Source organism: Panthera onca, chromosome B1, assembly GCF_046562875.1.
Source record: "Panthera onca isolate mPanOnc1 chromosome B1, mPanOnc1 haplotype 2, whole genome shotgun sequence".
NCBI classification, from domain to species: Eukaryota; Metazoa; Chordata; class Mammalia; order Carnivora; family Felidae; genus Panthera; species Panthera onca.
In genome coordinates, this window is record NC_138342.1 from 33,032,915 (window position 1) to 33,057,504 (window position 24,590).

General features: G+C 37.4%; 1 protein-coding gene across 3 annotated transcripts in view; it reads right to left on the minus strand.

The window, feature by feature from the left end:
* Positions 1-22,015, minus strand: part of SMIM14 (small integral membrane protein 14) — a 79,460-nt gene extending 57,445 nt beyond the window's left edge. Inside the window, exon 1 of one of the 3 annotated variants that reach the window (XM_078446194.2) lies at positions 21,953-22,015. The gene's annotated coding sequence lies outside the window, so the exon portion shown is untranslated. Of the gene's footprint in view, positions 1-11,308; positions 11,434-20,043; positions 20,306-21,952 lie in introns of those variants that run through there. The other 2 variants (XM_060655218.3, XM_060655219.3) reach the window with 2 other exon arrangements.
* Between the last annotated feature and the right edge of the window lie 2,575 nt (positions 22,016-24,590).

Consider the following 24,590-nt stretch of genomic DNA (forward strand, 5'->3'; position numbering starts at 1 on the left):
GCCTGTTTCTCACCTCTTTGCAAATTGTATAGGGATAAAAGAGCTCAGACTGTACTGGTGTAGACATAAGCAAATACTGGTCCACTTATAATACTGGTCCTTCCTTCCTATCTGTGCCTCCCCAGGCCAATAAAATGCCATTTGAAATTAAAAGATACTATAAGTTTTTAAATATGAAATTCAAATACTAAAATGCCTAATACCTACCGAGTTCTGCAGCCTCTGAACACCAAAATGCTAACAAATTGTCTTTTATAAAGGGAGACCTGTACCTATCATCATCCATAAAAATTGTAAAACACAGCTAGTTTCAAGTCTCCTTTTAATTCATTTGATTGGCAAAATTAGATTCCACCAATATCACCATCACCTCCACCTGCAAAAAGTCCACAGCTTCTTGAGGGCAGGAACCTATTTTAGTCATCACTCTGTCTCCAAACAACTCCTTTGCTGCTTAAGCCACAGCCATTAATAAATATTTGTTGAATTTCTGAAGTTTCTTTTCTCTGTATCTATATGCCAGGAGCATGTAAATCACCTAGAATTTTAAAGTATATGTCAGTATTAACTAGTTCCAGTAAAATGAGAAAACGCACTTATAAACAGGACATTCTTCAACAGCGCTATGCTTCTGTGGAACTTTCCTCACATAAACTTGAGCTGTTTTAAGTACTATTCAGTTTTCAGTTAGTAGTTTCCACTTAAAATTATTTGTTTTTTGAAAACAGAATGGAAACAGTTCTCTTTTGGCTAGGACCTCAGAACAAGCATCAGTGCACACAAGCAGCTAAGCACTAGAGCAAAAAAACTTAACCAATCCTACCTCACATTTAAATCTCGTGTGTCCAGGGACCCTGGGTGGCTCAGTCAGTCAAGCATCTGACCTCAACTCAGGTCCGTGGGTTTAAGCCCTGCATTAGGCTCTGTGCTAACAGCTCGGAGCCTGGAGCCGGCTTCAGGTTCTGTGTCTCCCTCTCTCTCTGCCCCTCCTCCACTCACACTCTCTTTCTCTCTCTCTCTCTCAGAAAAATAAACATTAAAATATAATAGTAATAAAATAAATCTCATGTGTCCAGAGACATTAAGAAGTCGCTCTATCAGAGGCACCTGCGTGGCCCAGTCGGTTAAGCGGCTCTCAAAATAAACATACATTAAAAAAAAAAAAAAAAAAAGCAACCTATAAACTGTTGGTTAATTTATGCCCACAGTCAGATTGCTATCGCAAGTATTAACTGTAAAAGGAAGATTCTAATGTATAAATTAATTATTAAAAATTTCAAAATATGAAAAAGTAGAATTGTGTAGGAACTCTCCAGAAGCTGTCACCCAACTTCAGTAGTTATCAACCAATGGCCTGTTTCATTTCATCTATTTTATCTATGCCCATGTGTAATTCCTCCCCTCCTCCCCTGGATTATTTTGATTTTTTTCAGTGTATTGTTCATATTTTCACGACTTTGACATTTTATGACCAATTGCAATAAAGCTGGTTGTTTGTAAGAGTCAAGCTCATGATTTTGGTATTCTTTAGCACTGTTCTCACATTAGGATATATATTGAGGAGGTGAACAACTCTGAAACAAGGACATCAAAAGAATTGTTTTAATACCCTTAGGTATTTGTAAAATACCTTTCTGTACCTTGACATAAATTCTAGGTATTTGTAAAACACCCTGAAATAAATTCTATCATACCAAGATTCTGATTCAGTAACTCAGTTCTGTCTTGCCCACAATAGAGCAACTTTTTTAAAGTTTATTTTTATTTATTTTGAGAGTGAGACAGAGAGCAAGTAGGGGAGGAGCAGAGAGATAGGGAGAGAGAATCCCAAGCAGGCTCTGCAATGTCAGTGCAGGGCCCACACGAGGCTTAATACTACAAACCGTGAGTTCATAACCTGAGCTGTAATCAAGAGTCAGATGCCTAACCGACTGAGTCACCAGGAGCCCCTAAAGGTTGCTTTTTAGGCCTTAAAAGGGCAAAACAAATGCACACATCTAAAGCTCTCAAACTATCCTCTCTTAAACAACTCCTACCATAGAAAAGAAGTGAAATAATACACTCTGAATGTTGGGAGGGCAAATGCTCTGATCCGGGTCATTTCCTCCTTCCACTGCAAATAACAAACCTTTCCCAGTAGAGTTCAGCTGCAATATGTCAGTTGAGTCATCCTGTTTCTATATGCTGAGGGAATTTTCCAGTGCTGTTAACCGGTTTATAATCTGCTATTAGAACCTTAAACACTCCAGCTCATCCTGGGTGGGTTTAATTTACCTTATTTCACCTCTGGGGAGTCAAATTTAATTGATAATTTTATTTAAATTACTTAAATTTTCTTTTATTTTGGAGCTATTTTTTGTTGCCATAGAGGTCAAGGATTCACGTGAAAAAAAAATTGTCTTCCAAGCCATTAAAGATTTAGGGAAGAAAGCATTTCTATGTTAGTATGCATATGTGAGTTTTCATTTTCTGTACGTGGTTCCTCTTACAGAAGAAAATATTTGGTTTGGTGAGATCCTTTTAAGACACTATTATATTCTAAATTATTTTTTTTTTTTTTCAACGTTTTTTATTTTTGGGACAGAGAGAGACAGAGCATGAACGGGGGAGGGGCAGAGAGAGAGGGAGACACAGAATCGGAAACAGGCTCCAGGCTCCGAGCCATCAGCCCAGAGCCTGACGCGGGGCTCGAACTCACGGACCGCGAGATCGTGACCTGGCTGAAGTCGGACGCTTAATCGACTGCGCCACCCAGGCGCCCCCTAAATTATTTTAAGAGAGAGTATTTTACAAATACCTGGGAGTAACAAAAATTCCCAAATGTAGCAAAATGTTAACATAGGTTTCAAGGTGATAAAAGTCGCTTTCAAATGGGTTAGCAATTTTTATAACACATTGCAAAATAGTAAATATTTTAAAAGTACTTTTAACACAAAATGCTTGGAAGATTCACTCATGAATTTTTAAAGGATATAATCCAATCATATCCTAGATTAACCTATAATAGTTCTCACATTAATTTGGAATGGAATTACCATTACATGAACTTTATAAATGGCCTTAAATTGTTTACTTCTTAACCAATGGATAGCAAATTTCCTACCAATAGGTAAAATGTAAGAGAAACAAGGAAAAAAATTTTTAAATACAACAAGACTAAGAAAGAGGATATGGTCATGAAAACTGAATAAAAGACAAAACCCTGAAGATAATTAAAATTAAGGGCTAGGGGCACCTGGGTGGCTCAGTGGATTAAGTGTCTGACTTCAGCTCAGGTCATGATCTCATGGCTCATGAGTTTGAGCCCCACATAGGGCTCTGAGCTCACAGCTCAGAGCCCGAAGCCTGCTTCAGATTCTGTCTCCCTCTCTGCCCCTCCTCTGCTCGCACTCTGTCTCTCTCTCTCTCTCTCTCTCTCTCTCAAAAATAAACATAAATATAAATATATAAATATTAACGGCTAGTAAGCAAAATGGTAAATAAATCTCTTACATCTCTAAAAGACAAAGAGTTAAAATAGCCAAGAGAGGCTCTAAAAAATTTTGAAATAGGTAAAGCCAAAGGGAAAAGATAATTCCCATAAGAGTCATAGTTAATTAACAAACATAAAAAAAAAAGTCACCCTGGGGCACCTGGCTGGCTCGGTGGTAGAGCCTGGGACTCTTGATCTTGAATTTGAACCCCAAATTGGGAGGTAGTTTACTTAAAAAAAAAAAACCTCGGGGCGCCTGGGTGGCTCAGTTAAGCGGCTGACTTCGGCTCAGGTCATGATCTCGCGGTCCATGAGTTCGAGCCCTGCGTCGGGCTCTGTGCTGACAGCTCAGAGCCTGGAGCCTGTTTCAGATTCTGTGTCTCCCTCTCTCTGACCCTCCCCCGTTCATGCTCTGTCTCTCTCTGTCTCAAAAATAAATAAACGTTAAAAAAAAAAAAAAATTTAAAAGAAAAAACCCTCACCTTAACTATGTCATCAAATACCTGCAAATCAATGTGAACTTTTACCTGAAAACAAAACACAAAGAACAATGAAAGTTTACTCATACACTGCTAAGTCCTACAGCTAATAGCTACAACACTTTGGAAAAGTAATTTGGCAATATGTATCAAAACTGCAGGGGTACCTGGCTGGCTCAGTCCATAGAGCATGCTTCTTGATCTTGGGGCCGTGAATTCAGGCCCCATGTTGGGTGTAGAGTTACTCAAAAAAAAAAAAAAAAAAAAAAGAAAGAAAGAAAAAAAAAAAAACTCTAAAAATGTTCTTGTCACTGACGTGTGTTTTATCTGTGATTTATTTTTAAATACTCCAACAGAGCGGGGAAAGCAGAACGATGGAAAGGAATAAATCTTCCGTACAGAATTCCAAATACTGTAAGTAGATTTAACCCCTCGAAGAGGTAAAGCTTAACTCTCCTCTGACCTTGAGTGTGGACTTGACTTAGTGACTTACTTATAAAGAGTAGAATATAGAAAGCAAAGGTGACTTTATAGTGGAGAAACCTAGCAAATACTACCTTAACCAAAAGATCAAGGTATATATCATGAGTGATAAATCATGCTGATATTATGTACTCTTTATCAATATGTGATGAGAAGGGCAGTTCATGTCTGTGGTATTCTTCCCCCCAAACACTAAGTCTAATCATGAGAAAAAATCATCAAACCCAAACTGAGAAATTCTACAAACACCTAATCAATACTCCTTCAAAACTGTCAAGGACATCAAAAACAAAGAAAGAACACAAAACTTATCACGGATCAGAGAAGACAAAGCAGACTAATACTACTTCCAGGTGATCCTAGGTAAGTCCTTACAAATGATAAAAAGAAATAGATTACTGACATTTTACTTATCTTAAATTAGTAATATTGGGTAATATACTATTAATTCCACAATTATCCATTGCTCTCCAGAAACTTTTTGGGATCACCCTCCCTATAATTCTATCAAGAGGCTAATAAATTAATTTTTACTTGAAGTAGAGTACTGTATACTAGGCCTTTCGATGTGTCAATCCCTTTACATTTTATGACTTAGAGTCTCTGGCCTCTGCTGTACCTGCTTCACTGAGGTCTCAACATAAACTTAGCATGACTTAGCATACCACAAACTTTCCTTTTAAAATAAATTCCCTCTGGTATCCACATAAAAACATAACAAAATGTCAGCTTATCCTTTATACATCTTGGATCCATTCCTTAAAATAGGGCTCCAGGCTGGCTCAGTCAGTGGAGCATGTAACCCTTAATCTTAGGGTCATGAGTTCAAGCCCCACATTGGGTTTATCACTTAACTTACAAAAAAGGCGGAATAGGAGGAAGAGTAGGAGGAGGAGGGGAAAACAATCAGTTCTAACAATCCAGAATTACTACAACTTGATTTTTACTTTATTTTTCTCAAGGCTGAATTATAAAAATATGTACCCTTATTTAAACTCCCTACTTTTTTGCCAATCTCTAGTTGTTTCTCTTCTTCAATAAAGGTTAGTTCCCTACCCTGCTTCCAAGAGCAATATTACTAAAAATTCATTTCCTTCATAAGAAATGAGTCAGAAATTCAGTATGCGCAATGTGAAATTCTTGTGGTTAAAGAAAAAAAAAAAAAGTATGTAGAATTACTATATGTCCAGAATTTAAACCCAGGGAAGAATTATGCTACGTTAAAATGACTGTACTGGTTCTGTTAAGGAGATCAGATGATGTTTTCTTCTTCTTCTTTTCCTAAGTTTCCATACTACATTTTACTGCTTGAATCAAATTATATATTTACGTAAGGGTATGTCAATTTGTATATACATATAAACATTCATGTACACATTAAACAAATGATTCTACCCGAAATACTAAAGGTTGTTGCCAAAACTCCCACACATTAATAACTTAAACATGAATTTTTATCTATAGAGAGAGGTTTGCAAATGGTCTAAAACCTTAAGAATTTAGTATTTAAAAGTAATTATATAATTGGTTGCCTCTGGAAAGGGTGGCTAGGGGACAGAAGTAGTAACAACACTTCTGAACTATTCAAAAAAATATTAACTTTTTAAAAGAATAACCTTACTGGAAGTTTCTTGTTCTTCCCACTGCCAGAACCATTAGCTCTAGGAACAAATAAATGCATCTCAATTTTCTCTTGTAACCCTCTGACCCTCTGTCATCGCTGAATTTGTTGGCTAGACTTAATATATAATAAAAGGGCTTCTAAACTTTATAAGTAAATGTATTACAAAATGAAACAAATCATATCAACAAGAAATTACTAAGTATATACATGGATACTTCTAAAATCAGTCTTTGCCCTAAATCTGAGATAATCATTCTTTGCAAACTCAGTTTTCCAAAGTTTATCTTTCCCTAAAGAATATGTACACTTATCATGATGAGTGAGCACTGAGTAATGTACACAATTACTGAATCACTGTATTGTACACCTGCAACTAATATAACACCGTATGTTTACTATACTGGAATTAAAATTAAAAACTTAATAAAAAAAAGTTGACCTTTCCCTGCTCCTACTCACTCTCTGGTAGAAACTTTAAAAAGAGAAATCAAAATGCTGAAATAACAGTATAAATACCACAAACTATCAATGTTTATATAATGCTTTGTCAAACTGAGTTTAAAATGAAGGCAGGGGCACCTGGGTGGCTCAGTCAGTTAAGCATCCAACTCTTGATTTCAGCTCAGGTCATGATGTCACAGTTCCTGAGTTTGAGCCCCAACTCGGGTTCTGCACTGACAGTATGGAGCCTGCTTGGGATTCTCTCTCTCCCTCCCTCTCTGCCCCTACCCTGCTCGTGTTCTCTCCCTCTCTCAAAATAAATAAACTTTAACAAAAAATGTTTTAAAAAAATACACAGGGGCACCTGGATGGCTCAGTAGGTTGAGCATCCAACTTCAGCTCAGATCATGATCTCACCGTTCCTGAGTTCGAGCCCTGCATTGGGCTCTGTGCTGACAGCTCATGACTCAAGGTCATGATCTCACAGCTCTGTGAGTTCGAGCCCTGCATCGGGCTCTGTGCTGACAGCTCAGAGCCTGGAGTCTGTTTCAGATTCTGTGTCTCCCTCTCTCTCTGCCCCTAACCCACTCACATTCTGTCTCTGTCTCTCTCAAAAATAAATAAACACTCAAAAAAAATTTTTTTTATATACAGACAAAAAAGAAAAAGACAAGGACTGGACTAGTTTTGTTTTCCCAGGGCAAATCCAGAATCAAAGACATCTTGGATGCACATCATAGGTGGGATGACAAGCAGAAAAACAAAGGTGGAGGAAGGAGAGGGATAAAGATAATACAACAACCTAGTAAATAAGTAAACCTAGGAAATAAGAAATAAATTCTTTTTATAGAATTTTCTGAACATACCAACCACAAAATGTATTTATCTATACATCAAAGCTTAAATCACAAATGAATGAAGGAATCAGTATTTTAATAAATGGTCTTAGGAAAACCTACTAACAGTTAAGAAGGAAAAAACCCATCAGTAATTCTAGAAGGCAATTTAGGTGAATATTTATTTGACCATTGTGGAAGAACTACCCACACACAACGGAAAATACCAACAAATTTACAACATAATACCGTGTAAGTTAAAAAAAAAAACCCAAATAAAATAAAAAGAGCAAAAGAATTGGGGAAAAACCACATTCAACTAATATGGCTCACAAAGGCATCTTAATAACAGAGCATATGCAAACAGATTCTTAAATAAATTGTAGAATGCATTTGAGATTACAAATTATAATAATTTTTATGGCAATATGAATCCAGAAGTTAAAAAAGGTTCGTGGCCTCTGAATAACTCAGTTTCTATTTTTAAAAATCTGAAACACAAAGAATTATGTACAAAGATGGTTCTCATAACAGTGAAAAACTAGAACAATCTAAATGGGTAAAAGGGAATGGTTAAATTATGATACATTCTATGAAGTTTTAGGCAGCCAAATGTTTCATTTTCTTTCATAATGACATGGGGAAATGATCACAACACAATATTAAAGTATATCAAATAGTATATAAAAATAAGCATAGCACATGCACATGGTTAAAAAAGCACAAGAAAACACAAACTCAAAAAAGTTGAAAGCATGCATACCAAAAACTTCAACCTTGGGTATCTCTAGGTGACAGGATTTTACCTTTCCCTTTATACATTTTATTTTTTTTAACTTTTTAAAAAAGTTTATTCACTTATTTTTGAGAGAGAGAACGAGTGAGCACAAGTGGGGGAGGGGCATAAAGAGAGGGAGACACAGAATCCAAAGCAGGCTCCAGGCTCTGAGCTGTCTGAGCCACCCAGGTATCCCTACACATTTTATTTTTGAAGTATCATATAATGATCACACATGAACTCTTATAATAAGGAAAAAATTTCTGGATACTGCAGCTAAACCCAGGAAAACTAACTCAGATTTACCAGTAAATAAATGGCAAAAAGTAAATAAATAAAACATTAAGATATGGCAGGGATATGGTTAAGAGATTTAGGAGGCATCAATTAAATGCAATGTACAGACCTTGTTTGAATCCTGATTCAAACATTATAAAAGGACATTTATGCAAGAACAAGGAACTTTGAATACTGACTGGGTCAAATAACATTTAGGAATTACTAATTTTTTTTTTTTTTTTAACATAACTACAATGTCAATTACACATCTAAAAAGAGTCCTTATCTCTGAGAGATCCTACTAGGTATTTTCAGTTACCGAGATATAATGCCTGGAAACTAGTTGAAAATAATCCTGCAAGGGAGAAGAATACACAAAATAAAACAGCCATGAGTTAAATAATTGTTGAAGCCAGTTGATGGGTACACAGGAACTCATTATACTATTTTACCTTTTAGTACCAAAAATTTCAAACATACTTAAGGTTTTGTTTTTTTTTTACTACAGTTTTAAAGAAAAACAAAACACACTTCAGTTTCCCTCCATGCAAACATAGGGCTCTTCTTGAGAAAGCAGGGATAACCAAGGCTGTTTCAAGAAGGATGAAAATAATCTTTCTACTGTGATTTTAAGAAAGTGATTTATGATGAAATCAACTTTTCAAACAGCCAATCGAATCTTTACAGTGATCAAGAACGGTATCAAAATTCTTTCCCTTCAAAAAAATAAAAATAAACACCCACAGCAAGAGCACAATGCAAAGTAACAATTTAGAATGCATGCAGTTTGTTTAAGACAGAAAATAGAAATGATGGTCAATGAAATGGGGAACTCAGAATAAGTATTCTATGCATTTTTTTCTAAAAAGCATCAATTCTACTGATGAAAACTTGAAAGTTATAAAACCAAGAAAGTGAACCAAATGCCAGAAACTGCTAGAACTGCTTCCAGGACATTCAGGGAGACTACACTTGAGTTTGCTTTCCACTCTTATTCTTAACCTTGTTCCCAATTATATCATATAGGGAATTACTCATCTCTAAAAATAATTTCCTTCTAGAAACAGCTTTCTGACCCCAAGTTTTTATGCAGAGGTTTTTATTCCATAGTAAATTAGACAACTGACCAAACAAAAGAGAAGAGATATCCCAAAACTTTGGCCATCTTTCATATTAAACATGGAGAACAAAATATTTGTCTATCAATTCGAGTAAAATATCATTATCATGCTATATACTAATATACTACAATTAAACGGTTGGGATTAATTTTATCAGATGATCCAACATCTCAATGTAATAAGGTGTTCAAATTCACTCATACACAACACATATTCACTTGCTCTATTCTTTTATCAGAAATGGATCTCAAGCAAACATAGCCATACCTGTAGTTTATAGTTGCCTGTAGCTTAACTACTTTCACATGCTATCAACACCCCTTCTGACAAAGTCAAAGCAGGAAAATTATCCCTGTTTTTAAATGAGGAAAATAGGGGGCACCCAGGTGGCTTAATTGGTTAAGCATCTGACTCTTGATTCGGCTCAGGTCGTGATCTCACAGTTGTCAGATCAAGCCCCACATTCAGCTCTGTGCTGAGCATGGAGCCTGCTTAAGATTCTCTCCCCCTCTGCCTCTGTCCCTTTCCCACTCGTGCATGCACGCACTCACTCTCTCTAAAACATAACATAACAAACATAACATAAGACATAAATGAGAAAAATAGGTTCAGGGAAGCTAGCAATTTGACCATGATCACACATCTAGTATGAGATGAACTCTGGACAGGAAGAGACAATGTAAATTCCTGACCAGGGCTCATTCCACATCTTTCTGATATGACCAATCATGCTAGTGACATTTCTTTCAATCTTACAAAGACAACTTCAGAGCAGTACAGAAATTAGATGACTATCAACTGACTTCCTATTACTTCTTATCAATGACTTACTTTTCACTTAAACTACATTTGCATCTCTGATGGGAAGTAGACAAGAAAAGGATGCAGACACAAGTTCAAATTAGTTAATCATTTGCTAAAAACTGTGCTAAAGCTATGTCTGGGAGAAGTTAAAGACATTTTATGTTTTTAATTTAAATGTTGAGGAGCACCTGGGTGGCTCAGCTGATTAAGCGTCTGACTCTTGATTTTGGCTCAGGTCATGATCTCACAGTTCCTGAGATCAAGCCCCACATCAGGCTTTGTGCTGGCAGTGCAGAGCCTACTTAGAATTCTCTCTCTGCCCCTCCCCTGGTCATGTGAGCTCTCTCTAAAGAAACTTCAAAAAAATAAAATAAAATAAAATAATTTAAATGTTGAAATTAAATTCCATTATATACCCTAAATATTACAATCTCTGTGCTTTGGAGTTGAGACTCCCTGAATTCTATCACAACAAATTTTAAAACTCAAATTACTAACCAAGCAATTATAATTACAAATTCCCTATAATATTCCCTATACTGATCCAATAGGATGACCCTATATTGTTCCACCTAGAATGAGCTATTTATAAGAGAAAGTACAATAAGAACCATCTCTGAAATTCTTACAAAATATTTTTACAGGATTACAAAAAGCTTCAAGGCACTCTTTCAGAAAGAGCATACTATTCAAAAGGAAGAGACCAAAGCAGGCTAGAAAGAATAACAACAAAATACTTATTTTCCACAGAGTGTAATGGGAATGTATACAAGAAACAAGATGAGTGTTACCAATAGGTCTGTGCAAGATATCACTGTATAGGTAGGGTATACATTACCTACATGTATGAGGATGACAAGCCTTCATTTACTCATAATTCAACAAATCACAACTTCACAAGTGTTACTATTAAAACTTTGGGGATGCAGCAGTTCTCACCTATTCATTTAAACAGAGAAGAACTGAGGTCCGGAGAGCCTCAGTGACTTACCCAGTGTCACAAAGCAGAGGTGTGATTCAAACCCATGTCTTCTCTCACTTCTCCTTTCCTCTGAAGTATATATCTAACAAGGCTTCGGGGGACTAAGTAACTGGCAGAAGAGTTCAGAGGAGGATATAAAAGAAATAAAAGGCATCCCTTACCTCTAAGAGCTGCAATCAATTATTAATTATAATTAACTCATATAATAATAATTACATACCAGTGTATAATTAACAGCCAAAATAAATGTCACAGACAAGTGACCTCTCAGGAGAAAGCTCAAAATCAAAGAATTATTTCTCTCCTCAACTAACCTTCCACCCATCGCTTCTAAAAGCTTAACTCTTCAAGGACATCAAGAATTTCTTCAGCTCCTTAATTCCTCCAATATCTCTGCAGGATTCTATAAAAGGTCCACCCCAGGGCTGCCACCACTATTCTAGAAACTCGCAGTTAATGTACTCGATTTCCCTATGTCTTAGACACTACCTTCTCTTTCCTCAGTGACCTTTTTCTTCCTTTACCTATATTTGATTGTATTCTAGGAATCACCTTAGGCTAAAACATCATGGGATAGCAGAATACATCTTAGATAAACAATTCAAGTTACAGCAGTGCTGAGAAAAGGATAAATTAGCTTCTCTTTGACTTCACTTTCCCTATCTATAAAACAAGAGCAATAACTGAAACTATTCTTTTTAAAGGGTTGTTTCGAAGACCAAGCAAGAATGTGTAAGAGTGCTTTATAAGCTGTAAAATGCTCTGGGCCAATTCAAGTCTTAAGCCCTTATGTTTTAAATTTATCTTGAACTCTCAGCCTGAGATCTCTGTATACTGCTTTGGCAGGTTTGTATTCCCCTGGGGCTCAGCTATCGCTCTTCTGCATAAAAGATACAAAGCAGAAAGAAGTCTTCTGTTCTGAATCTTGGTCCCTCACCTAGGAATTTCCTGACCTTCCCTGGATGTTCCTTACTTTTGTACAGTCCCAAAGATTCTCTCTCAGTCTTTTATTTATTTATTTATTGTGAATGGTCTGTAAAATTTATTGTGAATGGTCAAATAAAGGAAAACTTTTCAAATGAACCATCTTTGTATCCAACATCATAACCAAATTTTTCATATTCTAAAATGTTTTCTAAAATTTACACAAGAATACTTATTAGACATGTTCTGAATTTAAAAAATGTTTTAAGTTTTTCATTTACTTTTTAAAGTAATCTCTATACCCAACATGAGGCTTGAAATCAAGACCCCAAGATCTAGAGTCGCATGCTCTTCCAACTGAGCCAGCCAGGCGTCCCCTGAATAAAAAACTTTTAAACTAAGGAAAAAAGTCTGTTTTTCCTAAGTTACAAACAGAAAAATTCAACAGAAGATGATATAAAAACTCCATACTATGTAATACCAAATTATAGTGGATACAGGTTACTTATGTTAAGAAAGCAATTTTCAACAGCTCTTATTACAAAATACAGTACTAGTGTGTTCTGAAATTGTGAAGTACATCACAAGTAATATTACAAGTTTGTGAATAATTTACATCATTCAAAGAGTGGAATCAAGACTTTTTCTCTCATTCATTTGCTTGCTTATATAATTTCTTGAACAGAAAGAAATATGGTTACTGCTCTCCCAATTCATGTAATCCCTCTCATCCATGCTACAACCTAGATAACACATTTATAGACAGATGCACATAAATGCCACTCATGATGACAGGAAAAATGCTTAGACCCAATGTGATAAAGAAACCAATATTGTTAAAAAATGAAATTTGAATAAACACCACAGATTTTTTTGTCTTCAAAATTTTAAGCAAGTCGGTTTCTTTTATATTACCTTTGCTAAGAGTAACAAAGCAACAAAATACATACTATGTAAAAAAATTAACTTGTGTTTTAAAAAGTATATAGTAATATAAAACAAGCTAGCAGCCAGAACACCTCTAAGTCTGTTGCATATACCAGGAAGATGCTTACTGCTTTCCTATCTTGATTTGAAACATCTTTATTTTAAGCTGTTAAATTCTGAAAACACTGCACATGTAGTACTTATCAATGAGTGCAGTCAAGCAAAAACCAGCTTCATTTTGTATTTTTAAAAAGCTGAGACTCACATCTGTGCCACGACCTAAATTTAAAATAGGAAATGAAAATTCAGTAGGAAAATAAGCTATGAGAAGGGAACTTTCTCCAAAACAAGAGCACTGAGGTTTAAAATGTTATTAACACAATAGAAACCCTATTACACATCTAAAAATTAGGTTTTAGTTTAGAAGCAAGATTTTAATTTTTCAAAGGAGTTGATTTTTTTACATTTATTTTTTAATTTTTTAAAATGAGAGCGTGAGCAGGAGCGGGGAAAGAGACAGAAGAGAGGAGAACAGAATATCTGAAACAGGCTCTGTGCTAACAGCAGCAAGCCTGATGCAGGGCTCAAACTCACAAACTGTTGAGATCACGACCTGAGCGGATGTTGGATGCTCAACCAACTGAGCCAGCCAGGTGCCCCAGGACTTGATTTTTTTTTTAAACAATACACATTTATAGTTTCAAAATTCAAATACAAGAAGTTTTCTCTTTTTAAAAATAAAGTTAAAAGTACTTTTCTCCCCTCTGAGGTAATCTCTATTAAAAACTCTCATGTAAATTTTCTAGGCATCACAAATACATGTATACTGTATATACTTGTCAAATTACGATTAAAATCACTACATTTCAAATCATTAAAAAGTCTTAAACATAACTTAAAAAAAAGAATTAGACTGGTTGCTCTAATCATTCAGAGCTTAGGTTAACTTTTAAAGCCATGGTTCATCACAGTATCATTTATAATGGTGAAACTGGCAACTACACTCATGTCCAACATTAAATGAAAACTCCAAGTAATCAAGCTTATTCAAAATATCTTCTAAAATATAGCCAGTTAAGGGGTGCCTGGCTGGCTCAATCAGAAGAGTGAGCGGCTCTTGATCTTGGGATCTTGAGTTTGAGCCTCAGGTTGGGTGCAGAGATTACTAAAAAGAGAAAGAAAGATTTTAAAAAAATAAAAAAAAAAAAATGTAGCCAGTTAAAAATAAAAAAGTTTCTAGAAATCAAGAAAGTAGAAAGTTTCTAAGGCCATGGTAAAAAGCTCATTAAGTTAAAACAAAAACAAAAACAAAACCCCACAAAACTAAACTAAGATACAAGCTTATGTGGGTATTACATCTTATTTACACCAAAGATGAAGTTTATTTTTTATTTTAAAAATTTTTTTTAAGTTTATTTATTTATTTTGGGGGGAGGGTGGGGCAGAGAGAGAGTAGAGAGAGAATCCCAAGTAGGCTGTGTGCTGTCAGTACAGAGTGCAACACGGGGCTCGATCCTATGGATCTCAAGATCACGACCTGAGCTGAAATCAAGAGTCAGATGCTCAACCGACTGAGCCACCCAGACGTCCCCCAAAGATTCATTTTAAATAAATAAATAAAAGACTGGAAGAAAATGCCATGTACAGAGATAACTTCTGAATGAGAAGATTACAGATTTTGTGTTGGGCTTCATATACTACCGTCTTGCAGCTTTTCATAACAAGCATCTCTTATGTTAAAAAAAAAAAACAAAACACAGGGGCTATTAGAAACCCATCTTCAATTCATGAAAGGAGTTCTACTAGCATATTCTGACAGCTGTAAAAAGTAGGTTTACTTACTATAACTTCTATGATCATGGAAGATCAGTCGATACTGCTGCCATATAAAGTCCATGAGCTTTGGGTCAGGGGAAAATTGGGTTTGAATCCCAACAGTACCAGTGGCTTTACCCTGGGCAACTTACCTAACTGGTCAGAGCCTATTTCCTGCAGTGTAAATTAGGAATAACAGTATCTGACTTGGAGGACTGATGTGACAAGTACATGGGAAGTGTGTGAAGGAATTCAAGGGGCTGGCAAATATAGCCATAAAAGGTAAATGCCACTATTACTGATATTCAGGCAGGTAACCACAGTTTAATTTAAGACTCAACTAATTTTCAGCCCTTTTTCAAAATGGCTTTTAAAGTGCCCAAACTGCTCTTTATCCAAATGGAGGATCTGCTGATAGGTGCCCAACTACAGAAACAACCATTCATATGGTTAGTACTTATTATGTGGGCCAAAACACAAATATGCACATAAACACGTACCAAAAGAATACCTTTACTTATAAGCCTGTAGCATGTATCAGTTAATCATCTAAGAAGTTTTATGGTCATAAAAAGTCCTTATAGAAGCCAAAATATAACAAAGAACAGTTGGGAGTGCTTCACTTTCTGCAAAATCTTTATATTTCATATACCAATATATCACTATTTATTAATTTGGACAATTTAGGGTCTTGTATTGAGGTTTTGTTCTAAGTCCTATTAAATTATATGGGAAAAGATCACAAATAATTCCTTTTAGCGATGTACCATTTTTTACAAACACAGATTAAAGTTGTTATTTTTCTTCTTTTATTTATTACATCAACATGCCTACTGATTGTCTAACTGGTCCTCCCTGACCTCATGGGTCTTCCGATCAAATAGGCCAAATAGCCACAGACAATTAAATACAGAAAGTGAAGTGATGGGATCAGAAACATTGCTATTTACAGAAGCCTGAGGTGGGTGAGGACAGAGCTCTGGTAAAGGTCATGTGTGACCTGAGCCTCCAAAGATAAACACAGTTAGCTAAGCTTAAAGACTAGGAAGAAACTAAAGACAACCGGTATTTTTCTAGATTAAGTTCCCCCACCTCAAAAAAATCAACACACCAATCAAATTTAACACTTTTTTAGCTCATTTAGAAAGGGGTCTTGCAGTGAAAAATCTATTCAGTTTACAATGATCCAATGATAGTCCAAATAGTTAATCACTCACATCAATGGAGAAAATACAGAAAGAATTCAAATGACTACATAAGCAGACAGAAAGTGGTAGGTTTTTGGTGTGTGGAAGACAAGGTAATGCACAGGAAGGAGAAAACTTCAAATACTTAAAATTTACTTTAAGCCTGGTAGGCTCTCAATACAACAAAGCAAGAAGACCTAGGAGTCTTTACAGAGGTCCTCTCCCTCTGCAACTTTGCCTGTGCAACTTCAGCAAAAAGACCAACAAACCAATGGACTTCATTAAGGATTGGATTGGAAATGAGATAGAATACACTATCTTGCCCTTAACAAAAACATGGTCTATCAAAACCAAAGTACTGTGTACAATTCTAAACGCTAGTTCAGAGGCAGTAGGGTATAGTGATTAACAGATATGTTCAAGTCCAACTTTCTGCCACTTACCATGTCACAGTTCCTTCATGTGTAAAATGGAAGTAGGAATACCTACGTCAGAGTTGTTCTACATCTACAGTTAACTGAAAAACATGTAATTTTTTAGCATAGTACCTAACACGTAAGAGAGTTCCCCAAAATGGTAGCTATCATTATTACTACAAAGCAAGAAGTAATCTCCCAGAGAAAAGCCATTAAAATATTAAGAAACATTCTCAAACTTTGATATGCATTAAAATCACCTCAAGGGCTTGTTGAAAATGCAGATTCCTGGAACCCATTCCTCCCAGGGATTAATTCTACAGTTCTAAAGTAGAATGTAGCCATGCTCTGGCCCAAACATCAAGAATTACTGAAGTAAGAGAATCAAGGCACCGTCCTATTAAAAAAAAAAAAAAAAAAAAAAAGACTCAAAACTAGGATTCTTCTATATAAAGGGCTTATCTAAAACTGACAGTATGTTCTAGAGGAATACAGACATGTTCAGCAAGTTCATTCATTCAACTAACATTCATTAAGTACCTACTAGGCAGAGAATAGGAAAACATCCGCAGGATCCCAATTTTCAGTTTAACTTCTAGCATAGGAACCAGAATATTAAAAAAATAGGGAAATTCCAGATAGTGCAAAATGTTATGAATAAAATAAAAGAGAATGGAGAGATAACTGGGGAGAAATTTCCTCAAAGAAACATCTGAAACCTGAATGTCATGATGGAATCAGCCATAGCAAGATCTGGGAGAATACTGAAGCCACAGGGTACAGCAAGCTCAAATGCCCTAAGGCAGGAACAAGCCTAGCAAGTTCCCAGCTTGTCCTAGTGGGTCTAGAACACAGGAACAGACATGGCCAGGCCCTAGGGTACTAATCTAGGCAGAGTGATACAAGGTGAGTTAAGGGAAGGAGGCTGTTCCAGAACACGTCGTTTGTATTTTATTCTGAATGTGATGAAAGGCTCTCCAAAAACAAGGCAACATAATTTACACTTTAAAGGATCTCTGGGCTGTGGTAAGGGGAATTACCATAAAAAGCCAAAGTGGAGGCAGGGAGGTCAGGAGGTTACTACAGTAGGCCAGATATGGTGAAAGGTGACAAAGGTAGAGGCGGTAGCGATGGGTAGTAATGGCCAAATTTAGAATATAAACACTCCAATTAAGGTAAGTCAAAGAAAAAGAACTAAGTCACAAAATAAGTAGTAAGCATCTGGGACTAATTACCCAAGAGATACAGAATAAAAATAGACTTAAAGGTTCTAGGTAGTTCACAACTAACAGATGTAAATAGGTTATTAGTATACTTAGGATACTTCCTAGACAGTACTTATCTTTTGAAGCTGAGGTGAAGGGAACATTTCCTTCTCTTTTGGCACCACCAAAAAGGCACTGGGCTAAACGGGCATACATCCAAGACTCTTCAGTGTGATTCATAAAGTCAAATCTTTCAGGACCTCACTAACGGAGGCCTGGACAGCTGGTCAGCATTTGGAGCACAGTGTAGCTATGGAACAGAACTAAAGCTTTACCTGAATCAAATCACTAAATTAGCAAAACTCTTTTAAACTACCTGTTATCAACTTAGGCTATTTTGTGCCTGCTCTCCCAAGGGTTAAACAAGAAAACCACGGCTACACAATGCATATTAACTTCTTTGTACTATCATAAAAGTTTGGGAGGAAATGTTTGGCAAATATACAGTGAATATACCCTAAAAGATAGGTTCCAAAAGTCCGTATCTATTAAAATATAAATTTTGTTACTCCAAAGTACTACTATGCGAAAAAGCAAGGTTACAGAAAAGCATATGCAGTTATGATACCATTTTTGAATAAAATGTCTAACTGCAAAAAAGAAGTCTGGAAGGATATAAACCACTAACATTTTGGTCATCTCTGGATGGCAGGATTATCAATGACTTATTTTCTTGTTTATTAATTGTAATAATTCTCCAATTATTACAAATTATTGCATATAAGCAAAAATATTCAGTTACAGGTTACGTAAAAGGTAAAAAAAAAAAAAAAAAGAACTTCAAGAAAACAATTTCATTTTTCTAAATCAGCAGGATTCCAACTGTGGTATTAAGAAAAAAGATCTCAATTGCACATGTAAGAGAAAGAAATTCGTTAAGAAGTGATCCATGTTATACCACCCAAGGTTACACCCTTCAAGGGAGTAGCCTAAATTCCTAAGTACTCTTTCTGGATTTCATAAGGGGCAATCAATTAGCACATACGTGTTTTCTCCTTTCTTGCCATTTACCAAAGAAACACCTCAATTAATCAGTTTTCTGGGGACCAAACAACAACAACAAAATCTTCTTTTTTTAAACACCAACTTAGGGCAAAAAGGAGGTTTGGTCCTCTTGTCTCTGTGCTGTCGAGGGGCGCAGAGGGTGGCAGGGTTTGAAGCAGCCTACACTAGAAGAATCTGCGTGGCCGGCCACCTGAAGTCAAAGAGAACACAAGCTTTCTGCAACCGCCACTGAATAGGGTCTAAAGACTAAAACACCTGAAAGGTCTTCCACCGTCCTTACACCTCAAGTTATCGTGCATGTAGAGCTGGCAACGGTTTATAACAATAACACACAAAAACTGGAAGGTCTCTTCAACAAACGCAGATATTACGTGCGTGAGGCTCATCTGGCTCTTCATGCAAAACCAAGACATTCTAATAAGGCCGAATCTTCGATTCGGCAAACTAGGACAAGTGAAAACATCCTATCGACTTTCTACAGCTAACAAACATCATCTTGGCTAAAATCCTAACACACACAGAAACAGCCACTTTGGAAAACTTTGGCTTTAAACGTCAACACTGGACTTCAGGTACTCCGGTAACCAGTTTATCGCACATTATCTATCTTTATAAAGGGTACTACCTCTTTACTGTCAGCTCCGGTTCTACTAACTGAACAGAAAAAAGGAATACTTTAAACTCCCACCACAATAAGAGCTAAAAAAGCTCCCGCTTTCTGGATGGCAGCTTTCCTGGCTCATCAATCACAACAAAGGACGCATCCTAATGACTTCATCAAACCTAGAGAAATAGAGGTAAATGACAGAGTGTAGGTTTCAGGGTTTGTGGGTTTTTCCTTTCAGCTACGATTCTCTTCTTTTTACTCCATTATACGCCTCCACCCGAGCTGACGGTCTTGCCCTAAAAATAAAACCACCCGTGGCTACCGTCCACTTTCCTGCCAAGCCCCGACTCTGGTTTCCTGCAGAGAGAGCCAAATTGCAGGTTCTCTGCCTCGCTCTTCGCCGGGGGGCGCGGACTCGGCAGCAGCGGGCTTCTCCCGGTGCAGTCACCAGCCCGGCCGAAGAACCACCAAGCCTGAGAAGCCAGCCCCGCTCTGCCGCAGCCGCCGCAGTTCCCCAAAGCCTGAGGAACCCCCAAGAAAAACAGGGTGACGGGAGGGTGGGCCGGCAAACGGCGGTGGTAGAGGGGGAGACACTCACCCGCCCAGACAACAACCGACGGGGCGGGGAGGATGGGGGCCGGGACCCAGGCTCGGCAGAAAAACCGCCTGAAGCTTCCGGAACGCTGCGGCTGCTCGGGACGCCGCGGCCGCTGCTGCTCCTGGCCGCTGACTTCCTCCCCTCCTCTGTTTTGATTCGACTGACCACGTCACTCTAAGCCACGAGACCCGGATCTGCCGGCTCCCGCGGGCGGCGGCGCAACAGATTGCAGCGACTCGAGACCCCAGCAGCCCGCCTGCGGAGCATGCGCGCACCCCGCGCCTGCCCAGTGCGTTGGAGGAGGCGGGGCGGGCGCGAGCGACACGCTATTCGTGGGGGCGCACGGCGCGGGGGTTGCAGTTCCGGTTGGGAGGGGTGGGGCCGAGCGCTGTGAAGTGAGGAGGGCGAGGCCCCGGTTTGTTTGACCAGCGTAGCCTCTGTTTTGTCTTTGGTGGACAACGTCCTTTGCTGTGCGTTTCCCTTTGTCTGAGCTGGTGGCTTTCTCTGACCCGAGTCCTTAGAATTGCGAGGGTAGAAGTAGAGGTGGGCTCAAGTTCACGGGTGCTGAGAAAGGGTACCTCAGTAGAGATTTTTATTTTTTTTATCACTCAGGCCCGAGTGAAAATTAGGAGATGAGTATTTAGTCTGATGCACAAAAGTATGTCAGATGTAGCAGTTATTGATCTTCTTTACCCTCCCCTAATGTTTTTGCACCCGGAAAGCTGTCTAAAATTAAGCTGAGAAAAAGAGACTATGTCACCATCGATGACTTGCGGGTCGGGAGACAGTGAACAGGGAGGGGGTAAGCATTGTTGGGCGGCACCCCTAAGCTTTAATTGCAGGAATACTATTAGGGGAGTAAGAACCCTAGTTATTTTTGGACCAAGTTGGTGCTTCCTGCTCTCCCATTCTGGCCTTCTTAGTCTACCAGCTAAACCTTTGGGGCCCCGGAAATTTCCCAATTTGGCAAAACTTACAGCTACCCTATTGTTTCTTAGGCCCAGGAATTAACAAACTTTAATTAGAACAGGACCAGTGGCAAGTAAAAGTGTAAGTTGCAAACAAAGATTTCACAAAGGCAGATCCTCTCTGCCTATCCTCCAGAAGCGGTGAAAACTACTAAGAAACTGTTTTCCTTACCCTGATTTAGTGACCTTAACGAATTTCTACCCAGCTAGTTAGTAAATCATTTCAACTGATTGAGTCACCTTTAGCAAATTAGTAATATAATCTGAAAGATATTTTTCATGTGTAAATCTTTACACAGCTAAAGATTTCTAAATAATTTAAGGTTTCTGGTAAAAAAAAAAAAAAGTGTTTACTAGTTAATTAACAGATTACAAGTAAATAGAAGTCAAACTTCTTGGCCCTTAATCTGACATCTTGAACTCTACTCAAATTTAGAGAGCTTGAGGTGGAATCTAAGGCCCTAATGAAGTTCATGTTGCTATAGCAAAGGATCTTGAATTTGTGGAACTTTAATTTGTGGAACAAAGTCTTTGGGCGCCTGGGTGGCTCAGTTGGTTAAGGTTGAACATCCGATTTTGTCTCAGGTCATGATCTCACCGCTGATGGGTTGGAGCCCTGCATGGGGCTCTGTGCTGACAGCTCGGAGCCTGGAACCTGCTTCAGGTTCTGTGTCTCCCTCACTCTCTGCCCCTCCCCTGCTCTCTCTCTCTCTCTCAAATATAAACATTTTTTAAAAAAGTCTTATATGCTTGAGAGCACTCCTGTGCACAGATATGTTTGCAAACACAGCTGTGTTTAAAACAACAGTATGTCACAACTAGAATCATATGGGTTGTTGCAAAACTATCAATATTTGCTTTAATAAAGTAAACTACAGGAAAAATCAAGATGTTAGAATCCTTGGTAGGTAGCTTCCAAGGTAAACTCCAATGATTCTCACCTCTGTAAATGTAGTCCACCTCCAGCACTTTTGATTCAGGACTAAGCTGATCCATAGAATACAGCTGAAGGCATGTGACTTCTGAGGCTAGGTCATAAAGGCACTGATTGCAGCTTTCCACCTCATTCTTTTGGTTTGTGTGCCATAGGGGAAGCTAGTCTACACACCACTCCACTCAAGCACCTCTATGAAGGGAACATGTGGAGAGGAACAAAAGCCTCCATCGACAACCACACCAACTTACCAGCCATGTGATTGAGCTACTTTGGGCTGATCTTGTAACCCTAGTCAAGCATTGGATGACTGCATCCTTGCCCAGCATCTACTTGTAATCTCATGAGAGATAGAAAGGGCCAGCTTTACCCACAGACAGTGATTTGGGATCTTATATGGTTATTTGCCCAATCATAAAGTTCAACCTTTCTAAACTTTAAACAATAGGAAAAAAAAGTGTTATGTGTAATTCTATATGTAATTTGAAGAATAACATAGAATCCTAACACAGTACATGGAACATAGTAGATACTGAATAAATATTTGTTGAATGACCCATAAAAGACATACCCCTTGGAAAATACTGGAAATAAATATTGATAGGGGAGTAACACCATAATATATGAAGGACTCATACAAATTAATAAGGAAGATATTACTTGTCTCCAATACTTGTGTAGGTGTAGAGTATGAACTGATGGCTTACACACAAATGGAGATACAAACAACTAATATTTGAAAATCTTCAATCTCATCAAAAATGCAAATTAAAGTAAGCTTTCCTTTTTTAACTACTACCTTATGAGACTTTTTTTTTTAAGGTTTTTTATGTCTCAGTAATCTCTACACCCAACGTGGGACTTGAACTCACAACAACCCTAAGATCAAGAGTCACATGCTCCACCGACTAAGCCAGTTAGGCATCCCTGGAGATATTTTTAAATAGGAGTATCTAATATTTGTACTATTAATACTACTAGTAGAAACTTAAGTTGGCAGTTAGCTTTTTGGAAATCAATTTGGCGATATATATGAAGTTCTAAAAAAAAATTGGCTCAATTTCACTATTAGGAACTTAAATAATTTAAAAGTAAGATTATGAAGATATTAATTACATTTATATGATGGAAATAAAAATATGGAAATAACCTTTGTGAACAATGGTAATGGAAAGGATAACCTTGTTACATTGTGTGTTACGATCTAAGAAACTTGAGGATAGAAATAATTTAAAAAGAAAGATTTTAAGAAAGTTAATCACATTTTGTATGATGGAGAAAAAAAATCTAAAAATAATCTAAACATGGAATGGAATGGATGAATATGTTAAATTATATGTTCGGGATTGCCAAACGAAAATTTCTTCCCTTTCTGAACCAGACCCTAGGTTGATTCTTGATCTAGAAGAAGAAAGTGTTTGTAAATAATACGTGCTTTATATATTCATAAAAGCATTCTGGAAGATATTCCTAAAACTACTGACATTGATTACTGGGGACAGGGAAGGAGGGTGGAGAGGAGGAAGTGATGAGAGACTTCCTTATGACTTTTTACCCTTTTGTATGGTTTGAATTTTTACATAGCCATATATTATTTTTCAATGAAAAACATTACTAATTTTTTTCACTTTTTTTTGTGTGTGTGTGTGTGTGGTTGTATTAGTCTGCACAGGCTGCCATAGCAGAATACCACAAACTAAATGGCTCAAACGACAGAAATTTATTTTCTCAAAGTTCTGGTGGTAGGAAATCCAAGATCAAGGTGCCCACAGGTTTGGTTTTTGGCGAGACCTCTCTTCCTGACTTACAAACGGCCACCACCTGACTGTGTCCTCACATGGCCTTTCTTCTGTGCATAGGCTCTCCTGATATCTCTTCTTCTTATAAGGACGCTAATGCTATTGAATTAGGGCTCACCCTTATGACCTCATTTACCCTTAATTACTTCCTTATAGGCCCTATCTCCAAATATAGTCACACTGGGTGTTTGGGCTTCAACACATGAATCTGAGGAGACCTAATTTAATCCATAAAGAGTGGTTACACATATATAGCATGAAATTTACTATTTTAACCACTTTTGATTACACAGTTCTATGGCATTAAATACATTCATGTTGTGCAACAATCACCAACATCAATCTCCAGAACTTTTTCATCTTTCCCAATTAAAACTCTGCCTGTTAACACTAATTCCCCATTCCCCCTTCTCCCAGTCCCTGGCAACCACCATTCCACTTTCTATCTCTGTAAATTTGACTACTCTTGGCACTTCATATAAATGAATCATACAGGGTTGTTCCTGGCTGGCTCAGTCAGAAGAACATGTGACTCTTGATCTCAGGGTTGTGAGTTCAAGCCCCATGTAAGGTGTAGAAATTACTTAAATAAAACTTAAAATAAATGAATCATAAATGAATAAATGAATCATCACTTAAAATAAATGAAAATGTCCTTTTGTGACTGACTTCTTTCAGTTAGCATAATTAAGGTCATCCATGTTGTAGCATATAGCAGAATTTCCTCCCTTTTTAAGGCTGAATAATAATATTTCATCATATGTATATACCACATTTTGTTTGTTCATTCATCCATTGATAAAAACTTGGGTTGCTTCTGGGGCATCTGGGTGGCTCACTGAGTTG